Source organism: Triturus cristatus, chromosome 7 (assembly GCF_964204655.1).
Source record: "Triturus cristatus chromosome 7, aTriCri1.1, whole genome shotgun sequence".
Taxonomy (NCBI): domain Eukaryota; kingdom Metazoa; phylum Chordata; class Amphibia; order Caudata; family Salamandridae; genus Triturus; species Triturus cristatus.
The window spans coordinates 1,791,679,674-1,791,692,855 of record NC_140590.1 but is presented as its reverse complement, the minus strand read 5'-3'; positions in this window follow the sequence as shown (position 1 = coordinate 1,791,692,855).

Below are 13,182 nucleotides of genomic sequence, written 5' to 3'. Positions count from 1 at the left end.
GCCCCACTACACTGCCCGAACACCACTGACCTAAAGCCTGAAACACCACACCCAGCACGACCGTCTAAACTGCACAAACACCACTGCACTACCCTAAACCCTTAAACACCACCCCCTACACTACACAAACACCACTGCACTACCCTAAACCCTAAAACACAACCCTCAGCATGGCCCCCTACACTTCCCAAACACCACTGCACTGCCCTAAACCCTAAAACACTACCCCCAGCAGTACACCCTACACTACACAAACACCACTTCACTACCATAAACCCTTAAACACCACACCCTACACTACACAAACACCACTGCACTACCCTAAACCCTAAAACACAACCCTCAGCATGACCCCCTACACTTCCCAAACACCACTTCACTACCCTAAACCCTAAAACACTACCCCAAGCAGTACACCCTACACTACCAAAACACCACAGCACTACCCTAAACCCTAAACACTACCCCAGTAGTACCCCCTACACTACCCAAACACCATTGCACTAGCTTAAAAATCCTAAACCACTAACCCCAGCAGTACCCCCTACACTACCCAAATACCACTGCACTACCCTAAACCCTAAATCACTACCCCCAGCACAACCCCCTACAATACCCAAACACCACTGCACTACCCTAAACCCTAAAACACTCCCTCAGCATGACTCTATACACTACCCAAACACCACTGCACTGCCCTAAACCCTAAAACACTACCCCCAGCAGTACAGCCAACACTACACAAACACCACTTCACTACCATAAACCCTTAAACACCACACCCTACACTACACAAACACCACTGGCACTACCCTAAACCCTAAAACACAACCCTCAGCATGACCCCCTACACTTCCCAAACACCACTTCACTACCCTAAACCCTAAAACACTACCCCAAGCAGTACACCCTACACTACCAAAACACCACAGCACTACCCTAAACCCTAAACACTACCCCAGTAGTACCCCCTACACTACCCAAACACCATTGCACTACCTTAAAAATCCTAAACCACTAACCCCAGCAGTATCCCCTACACTACCCAAACACCACTGCACTACCCTAAACCCTAAATCACTACCCCCAGCACAACCCCCTACAATACCCAAACAACACTGCACTACCCTAAACCCTAAAACACTCCCTCAGCACGACTCTACACACTACCCTAACACCACTGCACTACCCTAAACCCTAAATATACCCACAGCATGACCCCCTACACTACCCAAACACCACTGCACTACCCTAAACCCTAATTCTACCCCCAACATGACCCCGTACACTACCTAAACACCACTGCACTACCCTAAACCCTAAAACACAACACCAGCATGACCCCCTACACTACCCAAACACCGCTGCACTACCCTAAACCCTAAATCTACCCCCACCATGACTCCATATACTACCCAAACGCCACTGCACAACCCTAAACCCTATATTTACCCCCAGCATGACCCCCTATACTACCCAAACAAAACTGCACTACCCTAAACCCTAAATCTACCCTCAGCACGACCCCTACACTACCCAATCACCATTGCACTACCCTAAAACCTAAAACACCACCCCAGCATTACCCCCTACACTACACCAACACCACTGCACTACCCTAAACCCTAAAACACTACCCTCAGCACGACCCCCTACACTACCCAAACACCACTGCACAACACTAAAACCTAAAAGACTACCCCAAGCACGACCCCCATACTACACAAACACCACTGCACTGCCCTAAACCCTAAAACACTACCCCCAGCACGACCCCCTATACTACACAAACACCACTGCACTACACTAAACCCTAAAACACCACCCCTACACTACACAAACACCACTGCACTACCCTAAACCCTAAAACACTACCCCCAGCATGTCCCCACACTACCCAAACACCACTGCACTACCCTAAACCCTAAAGCACTACCCCCAGCAGTACCACCTACACTACCGAATCACCACTTCACTAGCCTAAACCGTAAAACACTACCCCAGTAGTACCCCCTATACTAACCAAACACAATTGCACTACCCTAAACCGTAAAACACTCCCTCAGCACGACTCTCTACACAACCCAAACACCACTGCACTACCCTAAACCCTAAACACTACCCCAGCAAGACCCCCTACACTGCCCGAACACCAATGCCCTAAACCCCAAAACACCCCCCCAGCACGACCACCTACACTGCCCGAACACCATCGTCCTAACCCCTGAAACTCCACCCCCAGCATGGCCACACTACACTGCCCGAACACCACTGACCTAAAACCTGAAACACCACACCCAGCACGACCGTCTAAACTGCACAAACACCACTGCACTACCCTAAACCCTTAAACACCACCCCCTACACTACACAAACACCACTGCACTACCCTAAACCCTAAAACACAAACCTCAGCATGGCCCCCTACACTTCCCAAACACCACTGCACTGCCCTAAACCCTAAAACACTACCCCCAGCAGTACACCCTACACTACACAAACACCACTTCACTACCATAAACCCTTAAACACCACACCCTACACTACACAAAAGCCACTGCACTACCCTAAACCCTAAAAAACAACCCTCAGCATGACCCCCTACACTTCCCAAACACCACTTCACTACCCTAAACCCTAAAACACTACCCCCAGCAGTACACCCTCCACTACCAAAACACCACAGCACTACCCTAAACCCTAAACACTACCCCAGTAGTACCCCCTACACTACCCAAACACCATTGCACTACCTTAAAAATCCTAAACCACTAACCCCAGCAGTACCCCCTACACTACCCAAACACCACTGCACTACCCTAAACCCTAAATCACTACCCCCAGAACAACCCCCTACAATACCCAAACACCACTGCACTACCCTAAACCCTAAAACACTCCCTCAGCACGACTCTATACACTACCCAAACACCACTGCACTACCCTAAACCCTAAATCTACCCACAGCATGACCCCCTACACTACCCAAACACCACTGCACTACCCTAAACCCTAATTCTACCCCCAACATGACCCCGTACACTACCTAAACACCACTGCACTACCCTAAACCCTAAAACACAACACCAGCATGACCCCCTACACTACCCAAACACCGCTGCACTACCCTAAACCCTAAATCTACCCCCAGCACGACTCCATATACTACCCAAACGCCACTGCACAATCCTAAACCCTATATTTACCCCCAGCATGACCCCCTATACTACCCACACAAAACTGCACTACCCTAAACCCTAAATCTACCCTCAGCACGACCCCTACACTACCCAAACACCATTGCACTACCCTAAAACCTAAAACACAACCCCAGCATGACCCCCTACACTACACCAACACCACTGCACTACCCTAAACCCTAAAACACTACCCTCAGCACGACCCCCTACACTACCCAAACACCACTGCACAACACTAAAACCTAAAAGACTACCCCAAGCACGACCCCTATACTACACAAACACCACTGTACTGCCCTAAATCCTAAAACACTACCCCCAGCACGACCCCCTATACTACACAAACACCACTGCACTACACTAAACCCTAAAACACCACCCCTACACTACACCCCTACACTACACAAACACCACTGCACTACCCTAAACCCTAAAACACTACCCCCAGCACGTCCCCACACTACCCAAACACCACTGCACTACCCTAAACCCTAAACCCTAAAGCACTACCCCCAGCAGTACCACCTACACTACCGAAACACCACTTCACTAGCCTAAACCGTAAAACACTACCCCAGTAGTACCCCTACACTACCCAAACACAATTGCACTACCCTAAACCATAAAACACTCCCTCAGCACGACTCTCTACACTACCCAAACACCACTGCACTACCCTAAACCCTAAATCTACACCCAGCACGACCCCCCACACTACCCAAACACCACTGCACTACCCTAAACCCTAAATCTACCCCCAGCATGACCCCCTAAACTACCTAAACACAACTGCACTACCCTAAACGCTAAATCTACCCTCAGCAAGACCAGCTAAGCTGCCCGAACACCACTGCACTGCCCTAAACCCTGAAAAACCACCACCCAGCACGACCCCCTACACTGCCCGAACACAACTGCCCTAATCCCTAAAACACTACCCCAGCATGACCCCCTACATTACACAAACACCACTGCACTACCCTAAACCCAAAAACACCACCCCCTACACTACACAAACACCACTGCACTACCCTAAACCCTAAAACACAACCCCCAGCACGTTCCCTACACAACCCAAACACCACTGCACTACCCTAAACCCTAAAACACCACCCCCAGCACAACCCCCTACACTACACAAACACTACTGCACTACCCTAAACCCTAAAACACCACCCCCTACACTACACAAACACCACTGCACTACCCTAAACCCTAAAACACTACCCCAGCACGACCCCCTACACTACCCAAACACCACGGCACTACCCTAAACCCTAAATCTACCCTAAAAAAGACCCCCTACACTACACAAACATCACTGCACTACCCTAAAACACGACCCCCAGCACGACCCCCTACACTACCCAAACACCACTGCACTACCCTAAACCCTACAACAATCCCCCAGTACGACTCCCTGCACTACCGAAACACCGCTGCACTACCCTAAACCCTAAATCTTTCCCAGCACGACCCCCTACACTACCCAAACACCACTGCACTACCCTAAACCCTACAACAATCCCCCAGTACGACTCCCTACACTACCCAAACACCGCTGCACTACCCTAAACCCTAAGTCTACCCCTAGCACGACCCCCTACACTACTCAAACACAACTGCACTAACCTAAACCCTAAATCAACCCTCAGCACAAACCCCTACTCTACCCAAACTCCACTACACTACACTAAACCCTAAAACACTAACCCCAGCAGTACCCCCTACACTACCCAAACACTACAGCACTACCCTAAACCCTAAACCACTATTCCCAGCACGACCCCCTACGCTAACCAAACACCACTGCACTACCCTAAAACCTAAAACACCACCCCCAGCAAGACCCCCTATAGTACACAAACACCACTGCACTACCCTAAACCCTAAATCTACCCCCAGCATGACCCCTACATTACCCAAACACCACTTCACTACCCTAAACCCTAAATCTACCCTCAGCACGATCCCCTACACTACCCAAACACCACTGCACTACCCAAAACCCTAAAACACTACACCAGCACGACCCCCTACATTACCCAATCACCACTGCACTTTCCTAAACCCTAAACACTACCCCAGCACGACCCCCTATACTACCCAAACACCACTGCTCTACCCTAAACCCTAAATCTACCCAAAGAACGACCCCTACACTACACAAACATAACTGCACTACCCTAAAACACTACCACCAGCATGACCCCCTACACTACACAAACACCACTGTACTACTCTAAACCCTGAAACACCCCTACACTGCCCGAACACTACTGCAGTGCCCTAAATCCTGAAACACCAGCCCCAGCATGACTTCCTACACTGCCAGAACACCACTGCACTGCCCTAAACCCTGAAACACCAACCCCAGCAAGACCCCCTAAACTGCCTGAACACCACAGCCCTAAGCCCTGAAACACCACCCCAGCAAGACCACCTACAGTGCCCGAACAACACTGCCCTATACCCTGAAACACCACCCCCAGCAAGATCCCCTACATTGCTCGAACACCACTGCACTGCCCTAAACCCCGGAACACCAGCTCCAGCAAGACCCCCTACACTGCCCGAACACCACTGCACTGCCCTAAACCCTAAACACCACCCCCAGCACGACCCCCTACTCTGCCCTACCTACATTGCCTGAACACCACTGCAGTGCCCTTAACCCTGAAACACCACCCCGAGCACGACCTCCTACACCGCCCGAACACCACTGCACTGCCCTAAAGCCTGAAACACCACCCCCCGCACGACCCCCCACACTGCCCTAACACCACTGCACTGCCCTAAACCCTGCAGCACCACCCCCCGCACGAGCCCCTAAAGTTCCCGAACATCACTGCACTGCCCTAAACCCTGAAACACCACCATCGCATGAGCGCCTACACTGCCCGAACACCAATGCACTGCCCTAAACCCTAAAACACCACCCCCAGCATGACCTCCTATACTGACCGAACACCACTGCACTGCTCTTAACCCTAAAACACCACCCCAGCACGACCCCCTGCACTGCCCAAACACCACTGCGCTGCCCTAAACCCTAAAACACTGCCCCCAGCATGACCTCCTGCACTACACAAGCACCACTGCACTACCCTAAACCCTAAAACACTACCACAGCATGACCTCCTACACTACCCAAACACCACTGCACTAGCTTAAACCCTAAAACGCTACCCTGAGCACAACACCCTACACTACTCAAAGACCACTGCACTACAATAAACTCTAAAACACAACCCACGCACTAACCCCTATACTACTTAAAGACTGCTGCCCTAAACTCTGAAACACCACCCCCAGCAAGAACCCCTACACTGCCGGAAAACCACTGCACTGTCCTAAACCCTGGAACACAAACCCCAGAATAACCCCCCACACTGCCCGAACACCACAGCCCTAAACCCTAAACACCACCCCCAGCACAACCCCCTACTCTGCCTGAACACCACTGCACTGCCCTAAACCCTAAAACAGTACACCCAGCATGACCTCCTGCACTATACAAACACCACTGCACTACCCTAAACCCTAAAACAATACCACAGCATGAACCCCTACACTACCCAAAGACCACTGCACTACCTTAAACCCTAAAACACTACCCCCAGCACGACACCCTACACTACCCAAAGACCACTGTACTACAATAAGCCCCAAAACACTGCCCCACACGAACCCCTACACTACCTAAAGACCGCTGCACTACCCTAAACCCTAAAACACTACCCCCAGCTCAATCTCCTACACTACACAAACACCACTGCACTACACTAAACCCTCAAACAATACCTCCTACACCACATAAACACCACTGCACTACCCTAAACGGTAAAATACTACCCCACACAACCCCCTACACTACACAAACACCACTGCACTACCCTAAACCCTTAAACACTACCCCCTACACTACCCAAACATCAATTCACTTCCCAAAACCCTAAAACAAAACCCCCAGCAGTACCCCTAAACTACCCAAACACCACTGCGCTTCTCTAAACCCTAAAACACTACCCCCAGCATGACCCCCTACACTACCCAAACACTACTGCACTACCCTAAACCCTAAAACACTCCCCCCAGCATGACTCCCTACACTACCCAAACGCCACTGCACTATCCTAAACCCTAAATCTACCCCCAGCACGACCCCCTACACTACTCAAACACGACTGCACTAAACTAAACCCTAAATCTACCCTCAGCACAAACCCCTACACTATCCAAACACCACTGCCCTACACTAAACCTTAAAACAATACCCCAGCTCAACCCCCTACACTACCCAAACACCACTGCAAAACCCTAAACCCTAGAAAACACTACCACAGCATGACCCCCTATACTACCCAAATACGACTGCACTACCCTAAACCCTAAAACACTACCCCCAGCACGACCCCCTACACTACACAAACACCACCGCGCAGCCATAAACCCTAAAACACTATCCCAGCACGACCACCTACACTACACAAACACCACTGCACTACCCTAAACCCTAAATCCACCCCAAGAACAACCCCTACGCTACACAAACAGCACTGCACTTCCCTAAACCCTAAAACACTACCACCAGCATGACCCTCTACACTACACAAACACCACAGCACTACCCTAAACTGTGAAACACCAGCCCCAGCATGACCGCCTACACTGCCCGAGCACCACTGCACTGCCTTAAACAGTGAAACACCAGCCCCAGCACGCCCCCTACACTGTCCGAACAGCACCGCACTGCCCTAAACCCTGAAACAGCACCCCCAGCAAGACCCCCTTAACTGCCCAAACAACACATCCCTAAACCCTGAAACTTCACCCCCAGCAAGACCCCCTACACTACCCGAACACCGCTGCCCTAAACCCTGAAACACCACCCCCAGCAAGACCCCCTACACTGCCCGAACAACACTGCACTGTCCTAAACCCTGGAACATCAGCCCCAGAACAACCCCCTACACTGCCCGAACACCACTGCACTGCCCTAAACCCTAAACACCACCCCCAGCACGACCCCCTACTCTGCCTGAACACCACTGCTCTACCCTTATCCCTGAAACACTAATACCAGCATGACCCCTACTCTGCCCGAACACCACTGCTATGCCCTAAACCCTGAAACACCACCCCCAGCACGACCCCTACACTGTCCGAACACCACTGCACTGCCCTAAACCCTGAAACACCACCCCCTGCATGACCTCCTACACGGCCTGAACACCACTGCACTGCTCTAAACCCTGAAACAACACCCTCCGCACGACCCCCTACACTGCCCAAACACCACTGCCCTAAACCCCGAAACACCACCCCCCGCACGAACACCTACACTGCCTGAACACGACTGCCCTAAACCCTGAAACTCCACCCTCAGCACGACCCCCTACACTGCCCGAACACAACTCACCTAAACCCTGAAACACCACCCCCAGCACGACCACCAAAACTGCCCGAACACCACTGCACTGCCCTAACCCCTGAAAAACCACCCCATAGAATGACCGCCTACACTGCCCGAACACCACTGCACTGCCCTAAACCCTAAAACACTGCCCCCAGCATGACCCCCTACACTACTCAAACACTACTGCACTACCCTAAACCCTAAAACACCACCCCCTACACTACACAAACACCACTGCACTACCCTAAACCCTAACACACTACCCCAGTAGTATCCCCTACACTACCCAAACACCATTGCACTACCCTAAACACTAAAACACTAATCCCAGCAGTACCCCCAACACTATCCAAACCCCACTGCACTACCCTAGACCCTAAATCACTACCCCCAGCACGACCCCCTACACTACCCAAACACCACTGCACTACCCCAAACCCTAAAACACTACCTCCAGCACGACCTCCTTCACTACCCAAACACCACTGCACTACCATAAACCCTAAAACACTTCCTCAGCATGACTCTCTACACTCCCCAAACACCACTGCACTCCCCTAAACCCTAAATCTACCCCAAGCATGATTTCCTTCACTGCACAAACATCTCTGCACAACCCTAAACCCTAAACACTACCACCAGCACAACCCCCTACACTACACAAACACCACTCCACTGCCCTAAACCTTAAAACACTACCCTCAGCACCACCCCCTTGACTACTCTAACACCACTGCACTACCCTAATCCCAGAAAAACACTACCCTCAGCACGACCCCCTACACTACCCAAACACCACTACACTACCCTAAACCCTAGAAAAGTAACCGCCACCCTATACCAAATCCTCCTTACCTATCATTCTTCGTAGTTCCTCTCTCCTCTTGGTTCCTGGTTCATGTTGGCTCTGAGGGGCGGTGCACGTCGTTGTGAGGAAACAGCCTCTCTTTCCTTACAACAATGTGTATCATCTGCATTTTTTTAGAACTCATGGTCATTTACCATACATACCTTTACAACAACATTTGTTGTAAAGGCATGCATGGTAAATGACCATGCGTTCTAAAAAAATGCGTAGTAATGACTTTGCGATGTACAACGCATGTGTGGTAATGCATGCGTTTTAATTGTATCGCAAAGTTAAAAAGTCGTAACAGCTGTTTACCGATCAAAGCTGGCCCCTGTTCTTCAGTGAGTCTTTTATTTGATAAATTAGGAGGAAGGAATGTGTTTTTTTTTTACCGATAACTGCATTCCCGGCTGCTGTATAGTGAAAGTGTCCGCGTGGCCTGGTTTCACTTCAGGTGAGAGACTGGAAGAGCCTGTTTGGATGTAAAGGGGTTCTGCTGTTGGACAGGGCCGGCGTGACATTTCATCAGAAAACACAGCTAATGGAAAGCGTTGTCCCCGAAGTGTGAAACAGTGCCATGAGAGGTCAACGAGTGTGCATCCCACCGATGTATGTCCATACCGCATGACCCATGTGCCGCCTCCAGTGTACGGAAGGCAGAAGCAGCATCCATCGCAGGTCCTCTTGAAGACCGTTGTAGCACTAATTCTACATTTTGGAACTAGGGCATTTTGACGTTGCTGTTCCTGCCAGATACAAATAGAAGATCCTGTGTTATTCAGTGCCCTCGTTACCTGTTCTGTGGGTAGTGGTGCTTGTCACGTCACTGCCCCGCTGGTGCACACGACTGAGCTCCCTACCACGTGTGCCATCTGCAGGGCCTCTGCCCTCGGATCTCTGGTTTCGGTTTCTGGAGTATCAACATAAACAGTTGCTCTCAAAGGACTAGCCTGAACACTTAGGTGAATATCCCCTGCACCAGCATTCCGCAGAAATTATTTCCTAGCTCTCCCACGTCGACAACGATGTCATAATAGCACGGCTCCGCTCGCGACACCGTATGATGTCATAGGAGCCATAAGAGGAACTCGTCGGCGTGCTGACGTCAGTTCCACCCATTTTTTTCCGTGCCACCGAGGTAAACAGGTGCACCGACTCATTTTCACATGTATACATAGTATACTAACTATATATATATTCACTGAAAAAACCATAGGTTTCAGGGGTGTTATAGTTAGCTGGACTTTTCACTTGTACAAAACCATTGAAATTCCCCCGTTATAGTTAGTTCAGCTAACTATAACTCGGGCGCCCGCAATGCACTGCTGATGACGTCACATATTACATCACTCATGACATGGTCAGTGACATCACTCATGACATCACTGATGACATCTCAAATGACATCACTGATGACATCACTGATGACATCATCCAGTGAATGTGTGTTTTTCTGAAAATTAAATATGTTTTATATATGTATATCTCAAGGTCGATGGAAGAATAAATGGGTATATAAGTGTCTAAATGGATGATTTGTTTTTGAAAAATTGATTGTGTAACTGACTGATTAAGTGTATCATAGTGAATACATGGCTTAGTGAGTAATGTTTAAATATGTAAATATCTGTATCAGTCTCTCACTTTGTGTATAAGTGGCTGCATGGGTTGGTGAGTAGCTACATGGGTGTCTATATAGGTTATTAGTTGGTTTTTTGAGTATCAGTCTGAGTGTCTGCATGGTTCGGTGGGGGGTATTACGTAGTGCATAGGTGCATGAATGAGTGACTCACTGTTTGTATGTGTTGAACACAGCATGTGTGCAGGACTGTATGGGTGGATGAGTGTGTGTATGGGTGTGTTAGTGAGTGAATGACTGTCTCAATAGTGTCTTTATGAGTAACTACATATGTTTTAAACTAGTATATGTGTCTATTGGTGTATATATGTGAGTATATGTGAGAGTGAGAGATTGAAAGAGTTCCTGTATGAATAAGTATGTGTTTCTATAAGTGATTGTTTAAAAGACTAAGTATGTGTAAGTTTCCGTAGAAGTAAGTATGGTGGTGTGTGTATAACTGTATATGCAAGTAAATGTATGTTTGATTCTTTATTAGCATGAGTGACTATGTGTGTGAGTAACTCTATGGATGAGTGGCATTGTGTAACAGGATGTATAGGTGTATGAGTACATATGATGAGTGAGTACATGTATGAGTGACTGTATAGGACTGTTGGTGAATGAGTGGATGTGTATGTGGATCTTAGAATTACTGAAGAGGTTGTTGTAACTGGTATTGGTATGTCCATTGTTTTGAAAATTTTAGTCTCTATTTTTGAATGTGTGTATCAAAGGTTATATTAGGGTGAGAGGAGGTCTGCCACTCTATCACAAGGATGATGTCATCAGTGATGTCATCAGTGATGTCATTTGAGATGTCATCAGTGATGTCATGAGTGATGTCACTGACCATGTCATGAGTGATGTAATATGTGACGTCATCAGCAGTGCATTGCGGGCGCCCGAGTTATAGTTAGCTGAACTAACTATAACGGGGGAATTTCAATGGTTTTGTACAAGTGAAAAGTCCAGCTAACTATAACACCCCTGAAACCTATGGTTTTTTCAGTGAATTTCTGAGGTTTTTTAAATGCTAATTCCTAACTATAACGTGCCTGAAACCTATGGTTTTTTCTGTGAATTTCAAAGGTTTTTTAAATGCTAATTTCTAACTATGCCTACAGAGATAGGACATGTGAAGAAAGAAGAAAAAATGCACAGAAAGAAACAAAAGAAGTGCAGAAAGAAGCAACAGAAGTCCTCAAATACGAAGATAAGTGCAGGAAGAAGGATAACGTGCAGAAAGAACAAAAAGAAGAGCAGAAAGAAGCCTTGTTGCAAAATCATCCTGTACCCTCAACTTTTTCAGACGGATACTGGTGGTAACTGAGCCTGACTAACCAGTCCTAGAGCCAGTGCTATGTTAAAAGACACTTAGAATACAGTGAAAACACCTACATACACTAGGGAACATTATGTGTTGGGGTCCCCCTGTGATTAGCATGACCTCCTCTGTAAGCCCCTAGTATATAAGAGGGCATGGGGATTAAAACTACCTCTTAAAACAGGCCACAGGGCGTTTTTGCACACGTTAACTCAGGCCCCGTCCCCTCCCTTCACCACTGTGTAAACACGCCCTGTGTCCATTTTTAGTTGGGAGATTAAGTTCATTTGAATCCTGAGGGTCCCTGGGGTCCAACTAGCCCACTAGGTACCTCCAGTAAGTGCCACAGAGCTGCGTTGCAGAGAGGTGTAAAAAGTGGCACGGCCTGGACCACCTCTCTGCAATGCAGCTCAGTGGCGCTTACTGGAAGCACTTGGTGGGCTAGTTAGCCCCCAGGGGCCCTCAGTATTGAAGGGAAATTATATCCCCAATTTAAAACGTGCCATAGTGCGTGTTTGCACACGTCACCTCAGGCCCCGTCCCCTCCCTTCACCACTGTGTAAACGCGCCCTGTGGCTGTTCTAAGTTGAGAGATTAAGTCCCCTTGAATCCTAAGGGTCCCTAGGGTCAAACTAGACCACTGGGTACCTCCAGTAAGCGCCACAGAGCTGCGTTGCAGAGAGGTGTAAAAAGGGGCTTGGCCTCAGAACACCTGGCTGCAGCGCAGCTCCCTGGCGCATACTGGAGATACCTGTTGGGGGCGCGTTT